At 31.7% G+C, this 19,199-nt stretch overlaps 1 long non-coding RNA gene across 1 annotated transcript; it reads right to left on the bottom strand.

The window, feature by feature from the left end:
- Nucleotides 1–613: 613 nt before the first annotated feature.
- On the bottom strand, nucleotides 614–2,745 carry LOC146905845 (uncharacterized). The gene is made up of 2 exons (XR_015017710.1): nucleotides 2,530–2,745; nucleotides 614–849 (listed from the first exon to the last, which is right to left on the bottom strand). It is a non-coding gene; the product is annotated as an uncharacterized LOC146905845 (long non-coding RNA).
- Between the last annotated feature and the right edge of the window lie 16,454 nt (nucleotides 2,746–19,199).

Genomic DNA, 19,199 nt, shown 5'->3' with positions numbered 1-19,199 from the left:
TAATCAGTGTAACATTAATTAACAAGCTAGTTTTCTTTCAAAAAAAAATTAATTAACAAGCTAGAATTAGAAAAGAAAATAAAAAAGATCAAAATTAAAGTCTCAACAAGCTAATGAAGTGAAAAATACACAGACCAGGCACGGGTGCAGGTAATAGCAATTGGGGGCAGCTGACCCCACTTCTTAAGATTTTTTTTTAACAAATAACTCTTTATTTTATATGTTGACCCCACATCAAATTAATAGTTGACCCCACATAAGTTCTTTCAATCCACTAAAGAGAAACTATTACATTAATATTATACTGGAATACAATATTATACCGTAATATAATACCACTCGTTGGAATAAACAAAAGCGGATGATCACGATGATGGGAAGTTGCCTTTCGGAAAAAAAACTCTACACTGAAGGCCAGTAATTACAGCCAACAACACACTACAACTATTATAAACTTATGAGTCTTGGTTTAATTATCATCCATTAATTACAACCAAACTAACTTTGAAGTACTCTTGAAGGTGGTTTTTTTATGCTTTAAAACTGAAAGAAGAGAAACCTCTTTTTATTTCTATCTTGTGTTATTGAAGTTCTGTAACACCCATACCAGACGTATCTAGAAAGTCTAGCACGTGTGTTAATATTAGTACTGGATACATTAAAAACTTACAACATAATTTACATTCGAATGAATATTATACAACAATTGCGTTCGTACATAAATAGCATAAACATCTCAAACATATATATATAATTGTATCCTTAAAATCCAAAGCATCCTGTAGCAACACGAACGCACACTTGCTGAAACATCCATCCGACTTCAAGCTTGCATGACATCTTGCTTATCTGAAACAAATAAGGATTGGGATGAGACATAATGTCTCAGTGAGTTCCACCTAATCCTAGGCTACAGGCAACCTCAAGGGAAACCTACGGTCACCACGTGTCTACTTTACAACCTGACGGTTGATTGTACGTGTGTGGGGACTTGCATACTTAGACGGTAGTGCATACTAGAGCCGTCATAGTCTTATCTCACTTGTCATAGGCTTCACTTCCTATACGTGTCATGGCGGTCGAGGGGGAACCTAGGACCGCATTGCCAAGGATACGCTTTACGTATCGAGGCCTAAACATAACATAATCATGGCACGATTCTAATCCGGACGATAAAGGGAAACCTAAGATCGTCATCGGTATCACATTCTTTACTTGCTCTAATCCATGCCTTGTACTTGTCATGTAGCATCTAATGCTCTTATTCTTAAACATAATCTTGCATGGATTCACTCTTGCATAAACATGAACATAACATAATCATAATCATAACATACATAAACGTATCTAAGTTCATTCATTGGTTAGCGTTGAACAAACAATTATTATCTTGATTCATTTTACGGATTAGTCCCGAGTGGAGTAACCCCGGAAGATAATCCCTTGCTACCGGTGATATGCTTAGCAAGAGCGCACCGGACTCCCTTAGTGAACGTGCGGGTCCCTTACGGCTTACCCCATTCCCCTTGGAGAACCTTTTATATCCAACCTTGGAAGGAATATAAAAGACACGACACTTTAACTTAGTGAAATGCGGCTCCCTTGCGGCTTAACCATTCCCCTTGAGGAACCCCTTGAATCCAATTTGGATAACAAGAGACATGTCACCTACACTTATTAATCATAGTCTTGTCGTACGTAATCATAAACATATTCATACTTGCTTCTTATTACCTCGGACCCTTGAATCGATCCGGTTAGCGGTAAACTTATACATTCTTAATCTTAGTGGAGAGATTAACTAATCAATCCATTACTTAATGTGCTAACTAATCATACATGATCATATGCGAAGAGAATACACTTCGCGTCTTACTTACTTAGGATCATTCCTATACTTAACATACTTAGGGATTTCATGCTAAACTTGCTAGTTCTCGACTACTATGTCGAGGCTCTAGTTCTTCCCTTTCTTAATGCTTACTACCCGAATAAAACGGCTTAAACTCTCTTGTGCCTTTCTTGATGTACATGTTAAGATCACCACGATTCTTGATTCTATGATTGCTTGATGTTATGTGCATTGATTAGATGTTGTTTTGGGGTTACAAAGTCATAAAACGTTGAAAGAAAAACTTCGGAATGCACCACGGACCCTGAACTGGGCCAACAGGCCAAAGCAAGTTGGCCAAGTCCAGAGAGCCACGCTATTGGCGCAGCTGGGGCGTAGCCCTTGCTGAAGAATTTCGCTATTAGCGTAATTTTCGCTAATAGCGTGGTTCCTCGGGTCTGTGGTACAAATTTTGCTATTTTTGACCCAAAACTCATCCTAATCGTTCCTGCAATGCACCAAAACATCCAGCAACATACATATACATTATAAAACATCTTTCATAGCCATATTAACATGTACAAAGCAAGATCAAGGCAAGGGGATAAAATTCTCATAATTCCTAATCCTAACATAAATCATGTTTTGCTTGCAATTAAACACATAATCCCATTGGTGGGTTCTATCTAAGAACTCACCTAGCATAATCCTTGTGATTCCTCAAGTTCCAAGCTTTTCCCAAGTTCAAACCCTAGCCCAAAATCCAAGTTCAAACCTTTCTCTTTGTTGTTTCTTGTCCTTGAAGCTTCTATAATTCTTGTTTGATCACCTTTTGCATGATTTGGAAAGCCTAGGATTGATTGGAGAAGGAAGGGTGGCGCCATCTTAGAGAGAAGGAGGAGAGAATTCTTTCTCTCAAAACCTAGAGAGAGAAAGAGAAGTGGAAAATGAATAATTTTGACCCCAAAACACTTATATACTCCCTTGCGAGCAATTACCCAAAATACCCTTCGCCTTAGTCGCATTTACCTGACTCTGATACATAAGTCCATACTTGACTGATATCACTTAATATTAACTTCCCTCATACTTAACATTTTCGTCATACTTGTTTTCCATGAATCTTAGTCCTCTGATACGTTTGACAGATAGAAATTCCATTAGGTCAAGAGCGGGATGTTACAAGTTCCAAATTTTATTATACTCACGCACTCATACATGTATTAAAATCAACCAATTAATCAGTGTAACATTAATTAACAAGCTAGTTTTCTTTCAAAAAAAAATTAATTAACAAGCTAGAATTAGAAAAGAAAATAAAAAAGATCAAAATTAAAGTCTCAACAAGCTAACGAAGTGAAAAATACACAGATCAGGCACGGGTGCAGGTAATAGCAATTGGTGGCAGCTGACCCCACTTCTTAAGATTTTTTTTTTAACAAATAACTCTTAATTTTATATGTTGACCCCACATCAAATTAATAGTTGACCCCACACAAGTTCTTTCAATCCACTAAAGAGAAACTATTACATTAATATTATACTGGAATACAATATTATACAGTAATACAATACCACTCGTTGGAATAAACAAAAGCGGATGATCACGATGATGGGAAGTTGCCTTTCGGAAAAAAAAAACTCTACACTGAAGGCTAGTAATTACATCCAACAACACACTACATCTATTATAAACTTATGAGTCTTGGTTTATTTATCATCCATTAATTACAACCAAACTAACTTTGAAGTACTCTTGAAGGTGGTTTTTTTATGCTTTAAAACTGAAAGAAGAGAAACCTCTTTTTATTTCTATCTTGTGTTATTGAAGTTCCAAATTTTATTATACTTACGCACTCATACATGTATTAAAATCAACCAATTAATCAGTGTAACATTAATTAACAAGCTAGTTTTCATTCAAAAAAAAATTAATTAACAAGCTAGAATTAGAAAAGAAAATAAAAAAGATCAAAATTAAAGTCTCAACAAGCTAAAGAAGTGAAAAATACACAGACCAGGCACGGGTGCAGGTAACAGCAATTGGGGGCAGCTGACCCCACTTCTTAAGATTTTTTTTAATAAATAACCCTTTATTTTATATGTTGACCCCACATCAAATTAATAGTTGACCCCACAAAGGTTCTTTCAATCCACTAAAGAGAAACTATTACATTAATATTATACTGAAATACAATATTATACCGTAATACAATACCACTCGTTGGAATAAACAAAAGCGGATGATCACGATGATGGGAAGTTGCCTTTCGGAAAAAAACTCTACACTGAAGGCTAGTAATTACAGCCAACAACACACTACAACTATTATAAACTTATGAGTCTTGGTTTATTTATTATCCATTAATTACAACCAAACTAACTTTGAAGTACTCTTGAAGGTGGTTTTTTTATGCTTTAAAACTGAAAGAAGAGAAACCTCATTTTATTTCTATCTCTGCATTTGTGTTATTGAAGTTCCAAATTTTATTATACTCACGCACTCATACATGTATTAAAATCAACCAATTAATCAGTGTAACATTAATTAACAAGCTAGTTTTCTTTCAAAAAAAAATTAATTAACAAGCTAGAATTAGAAAAGAAAATAAAAAAGATCAAAATTAAATTCTCAACAAGCTAATGAAGTGAAAAATACACGGACCAGACACGGGTGCAGGTAATAGCAATTGGGGGCAGCTGACCCCACTTCTTAAGTTTTTTTTTAACAAATAACCCTTTATTTTATATGTTGACCCCACATCAAATTAATAGTTGACCCCACACAAGTTCTTTCAATCCACTAAAGAGAAACTATTACATTAATATTATACTGGAATACAATATTATACAGTAATACAATACCACTCGTTGGAATAAACAAAAGCGGATGATCACGATGATGGGAAGTTGCCTTTCGGAAAAAAAAACTCTACACTGAAGGCTAGTAATTACAGCCAACAACACACTACAACTATTATAAACTTATGAGTCTTGGTTTATTTATCATCCATTAATTACAACCGAACTAACTTTGAAGTACTCTTGAAGGTGGTTTTTTTATGCTATAAAACTGAAAGAAGAGAAACCTCTTTTTATTTCTATCTTGTGTTATTGAAGTTCCAAATTTTATTATACTCACGCACTCATACATGTATTAAAATCAACCAATTAATCAGTGTAACATTAATTAACAAGCTAGTTTTCTTTCAAAAAAAAATTAATTAACAAGCTAGAATTAGAAAAGAAAATAAAAAAGATCAAAATTAAAGTCTCAACAAGCTAATGAAGTGAAAAATACACAGACCAGGCACGGGTGCAGGTAATAGCAATTGGGGGCAGCTGACCCCACTTCTTAAGATTTTTTTTTAACAAATAACTCTTTATTTTATATGTTGACCCCACATCAAATTAATAGTTGACCCCACATAAGTTCTTTCAATCCACTAAAGAGAAACTATTACATTAATATTATACTGGAATACAATATTATACCGTAATATAATACCACTCGTTGGAATAAACAAAAGCGGATGATCACGATGATGGGAAGTTGCCTTTCGGAAAAAAAACTCTACACTGAAGGCCAGTAATTACAGCCAACAACACACTACAACTATTATAAACTTATGAGTCTTGGTTTAATTATCATCCATTAATTACAACCGAACTAACTTTGAAGTACTCTTGAAGGTGGTTTTTTTATGCTTTAAAACTGAAAGAAGAGAAACCTCTTTTTATTTCTATCTTGTGTTATTGAAGTTCCAAATTTTATTATACTCACGCACTCATACATGTATTAAAATCAACCAATTAATCAGTGTAACATTAATTAACAAGCTAGTTTTCTTTCAAAAAAAAATTAATTAACAAGCTAGAATTAGAAAAGAAAATAAAAAAGATCAAAATTAAAGTCTCAACAAGCTAACGAAGTGAAAAATACACAGACCAGGCACGGGTGCAGGTAATAGCAATTGGGGGCAGCTGACCCTACTTCTTAAGATTTTTTTTTTAACAAATAACTCTTAATTTTATATGTTGACCCCACATCAAATTAATAGTTGACCCCACACAAGTTCTTTCAATCCACTAAAGAGAAACTATTACATTAATATTATACTGGAATACAATATTATACAGTAATACCATACCACTCGTTGGAATAAACAAAAGCGGATGATCACGATGATGGGAAGTTGCCTTTCGGAAAAAAAAACTCTACACTGAAGGCTAGTAATTACATCCAACAACACACTACATCTATTATAAACTTATGAATCTTGGTTTATTTATCATCCATTAATTACAACCAAACTAACTTTGAAGTACTCTTGAAGATGGTTTTTTTATGCTTTAAAACTGAAAGAAGAGAAACCTCTTTTTATTTCTATCTTGTGTTATTGAAGTTCCAAATTTTATTATACTTACGCACTCATACATGTATTAAAATCAACCAATTAATCAGTGTAACATTAATTAACAAGCTAGTTTTCTTTCAAAAAAAAATTAATTAACAAGCTAGAATTAGAAAAGAAAATAAAAAAGATCAAAATTAAAGTCTCAACAAGCTAACGAAGTGAAAAATACACAGACCAGGCACGGGTGCAGGTAATAGCAATTGGGGGCAGCTGACCCCACTTCTTAAGATTTTTTTTTAACAAATAACTCTTTATTTTATATGTTGACCCCACATCAAATTAATAGTTGACCCCACATAAGTTCTTTCAATCCACTAAAGAGAAACTATTACATTAATATTATACTGGAATACAATATTATACCGTAATATAATACCACTCGTTGGAATAAACAAAAGCGGATGATCACGATGATGGGAAGTTGCCTTTCGGAAAAAAAACTCTACACTGAAGGCCAGTAATTACAGCCAACAACACACTACAACTATTATAAACTTATGAGTCTTGGTTTAATTATCATCCATTAATTACAACCAAACTAACTTTGAAGTACTCTTGAAGGTGGTTTTTTTATGCTTTAAAACTGAAAGAAGAGAAACCTCTTTTTATTTCTATCTTGTGTTATTGAAGTTCCAAATTTTATTATACTCACGCACTCATACATGTATTAGAATCAACCAATTAATCAGTGTAACATTAATTAACAAGCTAGTTTTCTTTCAAAAAAAAATTAATTAACAAGCTAGAATTAGAAAAGAAAATAAAAAAGATCAAAATTAAAGTCTCAACAAGCTAACGAAGTGAAAAAAACACAGACCAGGCACGGGTGCAGGTAATAGCAATTGGGGGCAGCTGACCCCACTTCTTAAGATTTTTTTTTTAACAAATAACTCTTAATTTTATATGTTGACCCCACATCAAATTAATAGTTGACCCCACACAAGTTCTTTCAATCCACTAAAGAGAAACTATTACATTAATATTATACTGGAATACAATATTATACAGTAATACAATACCACTCGTTGGAATAAACAAAAGCGGATGATCACGATGACGGGAAGTTGCCTTTCGGAAAAAAAAAACTCTACACTGAAGGCTAGTAATTACATCCAACAACACACTACATCTATTATAAACTTATGAGTCTTGGTTTATTTATCATCCATTAATTACAACCAAACTAACTTTGAAGTACTCTTGAAGGTGGTTTTTTTATGCTTTAAAACTGAAAGAAGAGAAACCTCTTTTTATTTCTATCTTGTGTTATTGAAGTTCCAAATTTTATTATACTTACGCACTCATACATGTATTAAAATCAACCAATTAATCAGTGTAACATTAATTAACAGGCTAGTTTTCTTTCAAAAAAAAATTAATTAACAAGCTAGAATTAGAAAAGAAAATAAAAAAGATCAAAATTAAAGTCTCAACAAGCTAACGAAGTGAAAAATACACGGACCAGACACGGGTGCAGGTAATAGCAATTGGGGGCAGCTGACCCCACTTCTTAAGTTTTTTTTTAACAAATAACCCTTTATTTTATATGTTGACCCCACATCAAATTAATAGTTGACCCCACACAAGTTCTTTCAATCCACTAAAGAGAAACTATTACATTAATATTATACTGGAATACAATATTATACCGTAATACAATACCACTCGTTGGAATAAACAAAAGCGGATGATCACGATGATGGGAAGTTGCCTTTCGGAAAAAAAACTCTACACTGAAGGCTAGTAATTACAGCCAACAACACACTACAACTATTATAAACTTATGAGTCTTGGTTTATTTATCATCCATTAATTACAACCAAACTAACTTTGAAGTACTCTTGAAGGTGGTTTTTTTATGCTTTAAAACTGAAACAAGAGAAACCTCTTTTTATTTCTATCTTGTGTTATTGAAGTTCCAAATTTTATTATACTCACGCACTCATACATGTATTAAAATCAACCAATTAATCAGTGTAACATTAATTAACAAGCTAGTTTTCTTTCAAAAAAAAAATTAATTAACAAGCTAGAATTAGAAAAGAAAATAAAAGAGATCAAAATTAAATTCTCAACAAGCTAATGAAGTGAAAAATACACAGACGAGGCACGGGTGCAGGTAATAGCAATTGGGGGCAGCTGACCCCACTTCTTAAGATTTTTTTTTAACAAATAACTCTTTATTTTATATGTTGACCCCACATCAAATTAATAATTGACCCCACACAAGTTCTTTCAATCCACTAAAGAGAAACTATTACATTAATATTATACTGGAATACAATATTATACTGTAATATAATACCACTCGTTGGAATAAACAAAAGCGGATGATCACGATGATGGGAAGTTGCCTCTCGGAAAAAAACTCTACACTGAAGGCTTGTAATTACATCCAACAACACACTACAACTATTATAAACTTATGAGTCTTGGTTTATTTATCATCCACTAATTACAACCAAACTAACTTTGAAGTACCCTTGAAGGTGGTTTTTTTATGATTTAAAACTGAAAGAAGAGAAACCACTTTTTATTTCTATCTCTGCATTTGTGTTATTGAAGTTCCAAATTTTATTATACTCAGGCACTCATACATGTATTAAAATCAACCAATTAATCAGTGTAACATTAATTAACAAGCTAGTTTTCTTTCAAAAAAAATTAATTAACAAGCTAGAAATAGAAAAGAAAATAAAAAAGATCAAAATTAAAGTCTCAACAAGCTAATGAAGTGAAAAATACACGGACCAGGCACGGGTGCAGGTAATAGCAATTGGGGGCAGCTGACCCCACTTCTTAAGATTTTTTTTTAACAAATAACCCTTTATTTTTTATGTTGACCCCACATCAAATTAATAGTTGACTCCACACAAGTTCTTTCAATCCACTAAAGAGAAACTATTACATTAATATTATACTGGAATACAATATTATACCGTAATACAATACCACTCGTTGGAATAAACAAAAGCGGATGATCACGATGATGGGAAGTTGCCTTTCGGAAAAAAAAACTCTACACTGAAGGCTAGTAATTACATCCAACAACACACTACATCTATTATAAACTTATGAATCTTGGTTTATTTATCATCCATTAATTACAACCAAACTAACTTTGAAGTACTCTTGAAGATGGTTTTTTTATGCTTTAAAACTGAAAGAAGAGAAACCTCTTTTTATTTCTATCTTGTGTTATTGAAGTTCCAAATTTTATTATACTTACGCACTCATACATGTATTAAAATCAACCAATTAATCAGTGTAACATTAATTAACAAGCTAGTTTTCTTTCAAAAAAAAATTAATTAACAAGCTAGAATTAGAAAAGAAAATAAAAAAGATCAAAATTAAAGTCTCAACAAGCTAACGAAGTGAAAAATACACAGACCAGGCACGGGTGCAGGTAATAGCAATTGGGGGCAGCTGACCCCACTTCTTAAGATTTTTTTTTAACAAATAACTCTTTATTTTATATGTTGACCCCACATCAAATTAATAGTTGACCCCACATAAGTTCTTTCAATCCACTAAAGAGAAACTATTACATTAATATTATACTGGAATACAATATTATACCGTAATATAATACCACTCGTTGGAATAAACAAAAGCGGATGATCACGATGATGGGAAGTTGCCTTTCGGAAAAAAAACTCTACACTGAAGGCCAGTAATTACAGCCAACAACACACTACAACTATTATAAACTTATGAGTCTTGGTTTAATTATCATCCATTAATTACAACCAAACTAACTTTGAAGTACTCTTGAAGGTGGTTTTTTTATGCTTTAAAACTGAAAGAAGAGAAACCTCTTTTTATTTCTATCTTGTGTTATTGAAGTTCCAAATTTTATTATACTCACGCACTCATACATGTATTAGAATCAACCAATTAATCAGTGTAACATTAATTAACAAGCTAGTTTTCTTTCAAAAAAAAATTAATTAACAAGCTAGAATTAGAAAAGAAAATAAAAAAGATCAAAATTAAAGTCTCAACAAGCTAACGAAGTGAAAAAAACACAGACCAGGCACGGGTGCAGGTAATAGCAATTGGGGGCAGCTGACCCCACTTCTTAAGATTTTTTTTTTAACAAATAACTCTTAATTTTATATGTTGACCCCACATCAAATTAATAGTTGACCCCACACAAGTTCTTTCAATCCACTAAAGAGAAACTATTACATTAATATTATACTGGAATACAATATTATACAGTAATACAATACCACTCGTTGGAATAAACAAAAGCGGATGATCACGATGACGGGAAGTTGCCTTTCGGAAAAAAAAAACTCTACACTGAAGGCTAGTAATTACATCCAACAACACACTACATCTATTATAAACTTATGAGTCTTGGTTTATTTATCATCCATTAATTACAACCAAACTAACTTTGAAGTACTCTTGAAGGTGGTTTTTTTATGCTTTAAAACTGAAAGAAGAGAAACCTCTTTTTATTTCTATCTTGTGTTATTGAAGTTCCAAATTTTATTATACTTACGCACTCATACATGTATTAAAATCAACCAATTAATCAGTGTAACATTAATTAACAAGCTAGTTTTCTTTCAAAAAAAAATTAATTAACAAGCTAGAATTAGAAAAGAAAATAAAAAAGATCAAAATTAAAGTCTCAACAAGCTAACGAAGTGAAAAATACACGGACCAGACACGGGTGCAGGTAATAGCAATTGGGGGCAGCTGACCCCACTTCTTAAGTTTTTTTTTAACAAATAACCCTTTATTTTATATGTTGACCCCACATCAAATTAATAGTTGACCCCACACAAGTTCTTTCAATCCACTAAAGAGAAACTATTACATTAATATTATACTGGAATACAATATTATACCGTAATACAATACCACTCGTTGGAATAAACAAAAGCGGATGATCACGATGATGGGAAGTTGCCTTTCGGAAAAAAAACTCTACACTGAAGGCTAGTAATTACAGCCAACAACACACTACAACTATTATAAACTTATGAGTCTTGGTTTATTTATCATCCATTAATTACAACCAAACTAACTTTGAAGTACTCTTGAAGGTGGTTTTTTTATGCTTTAAAACTGAAACAAGAGAAACCTCTTTTTATTTCTATCTTGTGTTATTGAAGTTCCAAATTTTATTATACTCACGCACTCATACATGTATTAAAATCAACCAATTAATCAGTGTAACATTAATTAACAAGCTAGTTTTCTTTCAAAAAAAAAATTAATTAACAAGCTAGAATTAGAAAAGAAAATAAAAGAGATCAAAATTAAATTCTCAACAAGCTAATGAAGTGAAAAATACACAGACGAGGCACGGGTGCAGGTAATAGCAATTGGGGGCAGCTGACCCCACTTCTTAAGATTTTTTTTTAACAAATAACTCTTTATTTTATATGTTGACCCCACATCAAATTAATAATTGACCCCACACAAGTTCTTTCAATCCACTAAAGAGAAACTATTACATTAATATTATACTGGAATACAATATTATACTGTAATATAATACCACTCGTTGGAATAAACAAAAGCGGATGATCACGATGATGGGAAGTTGCCTCTCGGAAAAAAACTCTACACTGAAGGCTTGTAATTACATCCAACAACACACTACAACTATTATAAACTTATGAGTCTTGGTTTATTTATCATCCACTAATTACAACCAAACTAACTTTGAAGTACCCTTGAAGGTGGTTTTTTTATGATTTAAAACTGAAAGAAGAGAAACCACTTTTTATTTCTATCTCTGCATTTGTGTTATTGAAGTTCCAAATTTTATTATACTCAGGCACTCATACATGTATTAAAATCAACCAATTAATCAGTGTAACATTAATTAACAAGCTAGTTTTCTTTCAAAAAAAATTAATTAACAAGCTAGAAATAGAAAAGAAAATAAAAAAGATCAAAATTAAAGTCTCAACAAGCTAATGAAGTGAAAAATACACGGACCAGGCACGGGTGCAGGTAATAGCAATTGGGGGCAGCTGACCCCACTTCTTAAGATTTTTTTTTAACAAATAACTCTTAATTTTATATGTTGACCCCACATCAAATTAATAGTTGACCCCACACAAGTTCTTTCAATCCACTAAAGAGAAACTATTACATTAATATTATACTGGAATACAATATTATACAGTAATACAATACCACTCGTTGGAATAAACAAAAGCGGATGATCACGATGACGGGAAGTTGCCTTTCGGAAAAAAAAAACTCTACACTGAAGGCTAGTAATTACATCCAACAACACACTACATCTATTATAAACTTATGAGTCTTGGTTTATTTATCATCCATTAATTACAACCAAACTAACTTTGAAGTACTCTTGAAGGTGGTTTTTTTATGCTTTAAAACTGAAAGAAGAGAAACCTCTTTTTATTTCTATCTTGTGTTATTGAAGTTCCAAATTTTATTATACTTACGCACTCATACATGTATTAAAATCAACCAATTAATCAGTGTAACATTAATTAACAAGCTAGTTTTCTTTCAAAAAAAAATTAATTAACAAGCTAGAATTAGAAAAGAAAATAAAAAAGATCAAAATTAAAGTCTCAACAAGCTAACGAAGTGAAAAATACACGGACCAGACACGGGTGCAGGTAATAGCAATTGGGGGCAGCTGACCCCACTTCTTAAGTTTTTTTTTAACAAATAACCCTTTATTTTATATGTTGACCCCACATCAAATTAATAGTTGACCCCACACAAGTTCTTTCAATCCACTAAAGAGAAACTATTACATTAATATTATACTGGAATACAATATTATACCGTAATACAATACCACTCGTTGGAATAAACAAAAGCGGATGATCACGATGATGGGAAGTTGCCTTTCGGAAAAAAAACTCTACACTGAAGGCTAGTAATTACAGCCAACAACACACTACAACTATTATAAACTTATGAGTCTTGGTTTATTTATCATCCATTAATTACAACCAAACTAACTTTGAAGTACTCTTGAAGGTGGTTTTTTTATGCTTTAAAACTGAAACAAGAGAAACCTCTTTTTATTTCTATCTTGTGTTATTGAAGTTCCAAATTTTATTATACTCACGCACTCATACATGTATTAAAATCAACCAATTAATCAGTGTAACATTAATTAACAAGCTAGTTTTCTTTCAAAAAAAAAATTAATTAACAAGCTAGAATTAGAAAAGAAAATAAAAGAGATCAAAATTAAATTCTCAACAAGCTAATGAAGTGAAAAATACACAGACGAGGCACGGGTGCAGGTAATAGCAATTGGGGGCAGCTGACCCCACTTCTTAAGATTTTTTTTTAACAAATAACTCTTTATTTTATATGTTGACCCCACATCAAATTAATAATTGACCCCACACAAGTTCTTTCAATCCACTAAAGAGAAACTATTACATTAATATTATACTGGAATACAATATTATACTGTAATATAATACCACTCGTTGGAATAAACAAAAGCGGATGATCACGATGATGGGAAGTTGCCTCTCGGAAAAAAACTCTACACTGAAGGCTTGTAATTACATCCAACAACACACTACAACTATTATAAACTTATGAGTCTTGGTTTATTTATCATCCACTAATTACAACCAAACTAACTTTGAAGTACCCTTGAAGGTGGTTTTTTTATGATTTAAAACTGAAAGAAGAGAAACCACTTTTTATTTCTATCTCTGCATTTGTGTTATTGAAGTTCCAAATTTTATTATACTCAGGCACTCATACATGTATTAAAATCAACCAATTAATCAGTGTAACATTAATTAACAAGCTAGTTTTCTTTCAAAAAAAATTAATTAACAAGCTAGAAATAGAAAAGAAAATAAAAAAGATCAAAATTAAAGTCTCAACAAGCTAATGAAGTGAAAAATACACGGACCAGGCACGGGTGCAGGTAATAGCAATTGGGGGCAGCTGACCCCACTTCTTAAGATTTTTTTTTAACAAATAACCCTTTATTTTTTATGTTGACCCCACATCAAATTAATAGTTGACTCCACACAAGTTCTTTCAATCCACTAAAGAGAAACTATTACATTAATATTATACTGGAATACAATATTATACCGTAATACAATACCACTCGTTGGAATAAACAAAAGCGGATGATCACGATGATGGGAAGTTGCCTTTCGGAAAAAAAAACTCTACACTGAAGGCTAGTAATTACAGCCAACAACACACTACAACTATTATAAACTTATGAGTCTTGGTTTATTTATCATCCATTAATTACAACCAAACTAACTTTGAAGTACTCTTGAAGGTGGTTTTTTTATGCTTTAAAACTGAAACAAGAGAAACCTCTTTTTATTTCTATCTTGTGTTATTGAAGTTCCAAATTTTATTATACTCACGCACTCATACATGTATTAAAATCAACCAATTAATCAGTGTAACATTAATTAACAAGCTAGTTTTCTTTCAAAAAAAAAATTAATTAACAAGCTAGAATTAGAAAAGAAAATAAAAAAGATCAAAATTAAATTCTCAACAAGCTAATGAAGTGAAAAATACACAGACGAGGCACGGGTGCAGGTAATAGCAATTGGGGGCAGCTGACCCCACTTCTTAAGATTTTTTTTTAACAAATAACTCTTTATTTTATATGTTGATCCCACATCAAATTAATAATTGACCCCACACAAGTTCTTTCAATCCACTAAAGAGAAACTATTACATTAATATTATACTGGAATACAATATTATACTGTAATATAATACCACTCGTTGGAATAAACAAAAGCGGATGATCACGATGATGGGAAGTTGCCTCTCGGAAAAAAACTCTACACTGAAGGCTTGTAATTACATCCAACAACACACTACAACTATTATAAACTTATGAGTCTTGGTTTATTTATTATCCATTAATTACAACCAAACTAACTTTGAAGTACTCTTGAAGGTGGTTTCTTTATGCTTTAAAACAGAAAGAAGAGAAACCACTTTTTATTTCTATCTCTGCATTTGTGTTATTGAAGTTCCAAATTTTATTATACTCACGCACTCATACATGTATTAAAATCAACCAATTAATCAGTGTAACATTAATTAACAAGCTAGTTTTATTTCAAAAAAAATTAATTAACAAGCTAGAAATAGAAAAGAAAATAAAAAAGATCAAAATTAAAGTCTCAACAAGCTAATGAAGTGAAAAATACACGGACCAGATACGGATGCAGGTAATAGCAATTGGGGACAGCTGACCCCACTTCTTAAGATTTTTTTAAAACAAATAACCCTTTATTTTATATGTTGACCCCACATCAAATTAATAGTTGACCCCACACAAGTTCTTTCAATCCACTAAAGAGAAACTATTACATTAATATTATACTGGAATACAATATTATACTGTAATACAATACCACTTGATGGAATAAACAAAAGCGGATGATCACGATGATGGGAAGTTGCCTCTCGGAAAAAACTCTACACTGAAGGCTAGTAATTACAGCCAACAACACACTACAACTATTATAAACTTATGAGTCTTGGTTTATTTATCATCCCCTTATTACAACCAAACTAACTTTGAAGTACTCTTGAAGGTGGTTTTTTTATGCTTTAAAACTGAAAGAAGAGAAACCTCTTTTTATTTCTATCTCTGCATTTGTGTTATTGAAGTTCCAAATTTTATTATACTCATGCACTCATACATGTATTAAAATCAACCAATTAATCAGTGTAACATTAATTAACAAGCTAGTTTTCTTTCAAAAAAAATTTAATTAACAAGCTAGAAATAGAAAAGAAAATAAAAAAGATCAAAATTAAAGTCTCAACAAGCTAATGAAGTGAAAAATACACGGACCAGGCACGGGTGCAGGTAATAGCAATTGGGGGCAGCTGACCCCACTTCTTAAGATTTTTTTAAAACAAATAACCCTTTATTTTATATGTTGACCCCACATCAAATTAATAGTTGACCCCACACAAGTTCTTTCAATCCACTAAAGAGAAACTATTACATTAATATTATACTGGAATACAATATTATACTGTAATACAATACCACTTGATGGAATAAACAAAAGCGGATGATCACGATGATGGGAAGTTGCCTCTCGGAAAAAACTCTACGCTGAAGGCTAGTAATTACAGCCAACAACACACTACAACTATTATAAACTTATGAGTCTTGGTTTATTTATCATCCACTAATTACAACCAAACTAACTTTGAAGTACTCTTGAAGGTGGTTTTTTTATGCTTTAAAACTGAAAGAAGAGAAATCTCTTTTTATTTCTATCTCTGCATTTGTGTTATTGAAGTTCCAAATTTTATTATACTCATGCACTCATACATGTATTAAAATCAACCAATTAATCAGGGTAACATTAATTAACAAGCAAGTTTTCTTTCAAAAAAAATTTAATTAACAAGCTAGAAATAGAAAAGAAAATAAAAAAGATCAAAATTAAAGTCTCAACAAGCTAATGAAGTGAAAAATACACGGACCAGATACGGGTGCAGGTAATAGCAATTGGGGACTGCTGACCCCACTTCTTAAGATTTTTTTTAAAAAATAACCCTTTATTTTATATTTTGACCCCACATCAAATTAATAGTTGACCCCACACAAGTTCTTTCAATCCACTAAAGAGAAACTATTACATTAATATTATACTGGAATACAATATTATACTGTAATATAATACCATTCGTTGGAATAAACAAAAGCGGATGATCACGATGATGGGAAGTTGCCTCTCGGAAAAAAACTCTACACTGAAGGCTTGTAATTACATCCAACAACACACTACAACTATTATAAACTTATGAGTCTTGGTTTATTTATTATCGATTAATTACAACCAAACTAACTTTGAAGTACTCTTGAAGGTGGTTTCTTTATGCTTTAAAACAGAAAGAAGAGAAACCACTTTTTATTTCTATCTCTGCATTTGTGTTATTGAAGTTCCAAATTTTATTATACTCACGCACTCATACATGTATTAAAATCAACCAATTAATCAGTGTAACATTAATTAACAAGCTAGTTTTATTTCAAAAAAAATTAATTAACAAGCTAGAAATAGAAAAGAAAATAAAAAAGATCAAAATTAAAGTCTCAACAAGCTAATGAAGTGAAAAATACACGGACCAGATACGGATGCAGGTAATAGCAATTGGGGACAGCTGACCCCACTTCTTAAGATTTTTTTAAAACAAATAACCCTTTATTTTATATGTTGACCCCACATCAAATTAATAGTTGACCCCACACAAGTTCTTTCAATCCACTAAAGAGAAACTATTACATTAATATTATACTGGAATACAATATTATACTGTAATACAATACCACTTGATGGAATAAACAAAAGCGGATGATCACGATGATGGGAAGTTGCCTCTCGGAAAAAACTCTACACTGAAGGCTAGTAATTACAGCCAACAACACACTACAACTATTATAAACTTATGAGTCTTGGTTTATTTATCATCCCCTTATAACAACCAAACTAACTTTGAAGTACTCTTGAAGGTGGTTTTTTTATGCTTTAAAACTGAAAGAAGAGAAACCTCTTTTTATTTCTATCTCTGCATTTGTGTTATTGAAGTTCCAAATTTTATTATACTCACGCACTCATACATGTATTAAAATCAACCAATTAATCAGTGTAACATTAATTAACAAGCTAGTTTTCTTTCAAAAAAAATTTAATTAACAAGCTAGAAATAGAAAAGAAAATAAAAAAGATCAAAATTAAAATCTCAACAAGCTAATGAAGTGAAAAATACACGGACCAGGCACGGGTGCAGGTAATAGCAATTGGGGGCAGCTGACCCCACTTCTTAAGATTTTTTTAAACAAATAACCTTTTATTTTATATGTTGACCCCACATCAAATTAATAGTTGACCCCACACAATTTCTTTCAATCCACTAAAGAGAAACTATTACATTAATATTATACTGGAATACAATATTATACTGTAATACAATACCACTTGTTGGAATAAACAAAAACGGATGATCACGATAATGGGAAGTTGCCTCTCGGAAAAAACTCTACACTGAAGGTTAGTAATTACAGCCAACAACACACTACAACTATTATAAACTTATGAGTCTTGGTTTATTTATCATCCACTAATTACAACCAAACTAACTTTGAAGTACTCTTGAAGGTGGTTTTTTTATGCTTTAAAACTGAAAGAAGAGAAACCTCTTTTTATTTCTATCTCTGCATTTGTGTTATTGAAGTTCCAAATTTTATTATACTCATGCACTCATACATGTATTAAAATCAACCAATTAATCAGTGTAACATTAATTAACAAGCTAGTTTTCTTTCAAAAAAAATTTAATTAACAAGCTAGAAATAGAAAAGAAAATAAAAAAGATCAAAATTAAAGTCTCAACAAGCTAATGAAGTGAAAAATACACGGACCAGGCACGGGTGCAGGTAATAGCAATTGGGGGCAGCTGACCCCACTTCTTAAGATTTTTTTAAAACAAATAACCCTTTATTTTATATGTTGACCCCACATCAAATTAATAGTTGACCCCACACAAGTTCTTTCAATCCACTAAAGAGAAACTATTACATTAATATTATACTGGAATACAATATTATACTGTAATACAATACCACTTGATGGAATAAACAAAAGCGGATGATCACGATGATGGGAAGTTGCCTCTCGGAAAAAACTCTACACTGAAGGCTAGTAATTACAGCCAACAACACACTACAACTATTATAAACTTATGAGTCTTGGTTTATTTATCATCCACTAATTACAACCAAACTAACTTTGAAGTACTCTTGAAAGTGGTTTTTTTATGCTTTAAAACTGAAAGAAGAGAAATCTCTTTTTATTTCTATCTCTGCATTTGTGTTATTGAAGTTCCAAATTTTATTATACTCATGCACTCATACATGTATTAAAATCAACCAATTAATCAGGGTA

Source organism: Medicago sativa, chromosome 7 (assembly GCF_051527215.1).
Source record: "Medicago sativa cultivar Bolivia chromosome 7, Bolivia_mono, whole genome shotgun sequence".
NCBI lineage: Eukaryota > Viridiplantae > Streptophyta > Magnoliopsida > Fabales > Fabaceae > Medicago > Medicago sativa.
This window is presented reverse-complemented; position numbering and strand designations above follow the sequence as displayed.